Raw genomic sequence first — 793 nt, 5'->3', positions numbered from 1 at the left:
GACCCGCCCTGCCGGCGCCTGCCTGGGAAGGAGGACGGAGCCTGGAGCTCAGGGGCACCCCCACAGCCGGTCTCAAAGGGTGGCCCTGTGCGTGAGAAGGCCACCATCCCTGCTTGGCCCTCACACGGGTCCCCATTTTTTTTTGGGGCCCGGGGACCCCACGGCAGGGGCTCCCGACCCCTCTGTAAACACACTTGGGGTTTGTGCGACAGGAGAAAACGCATTCATTGTTTCAGCCTCTTCTGCTTTCCCGAGGTGGCAGGGTTTCCCCATCCCCTCCCTCGTTGGCTCCATCCCCATCCCACTTCTGGGTCTTGGCCATCTGCATCCACCCAAGTGCTTGGCCTCTGACTGGAATTTCCCCCTCCGCTCGCCCAAACTGTAGCCACAAGCCGATGTCTCTGCACGAGGGCAGAGCCGTGAGGGACAGAGCCAGGAGGGAACCGCCATGGGTCCCTCTGACCGCCTGGATCCATGTGGCCAAGCCAAGCGCTGGGAGCTCCAAACCTCCATCACCTGCATCCGCCACCTGCATCCCGCCTCTCTGGGCGTTCAGCGCGGCCGTGGGCAGGCAAGGACTTTGGGATGGGATGGTGGCGAAGCGAAAGAGAAAAATAGCAATTGAAGGAATGAAAAGCGCAGGAGAAATCCCCTTGAAACAGGCGGCGAAATGCTGGGAGTGAACCGAGGATGGCTGATGGAGGCGGTGGGATGTGCCGCTCCTCTCGTGGCTTCACCCCACGCCCACGTCTCCCGGCTACTGGCAGCTGGCTTCTGCCCGTAGCCAGCACCG

Source organism: Eurypyga helias, unplaced genomic scaffold, assembly GCF_000690775.1.
Source record: "Eurypyga helias isolate BGI_N326 unplaced genomic scaffold, ASM69077v1 scaffold19542, whole genome shotgun sequence".
Taxonomy (NCBI): Eukaryota; Metazoa; Chordata; class Aves; order Eurypygiformes; family Eurypygidae; genus Eurypyga; species Eurypyga helias.
Note: the sequence above shows the minus strand (reverse complement) of the source record.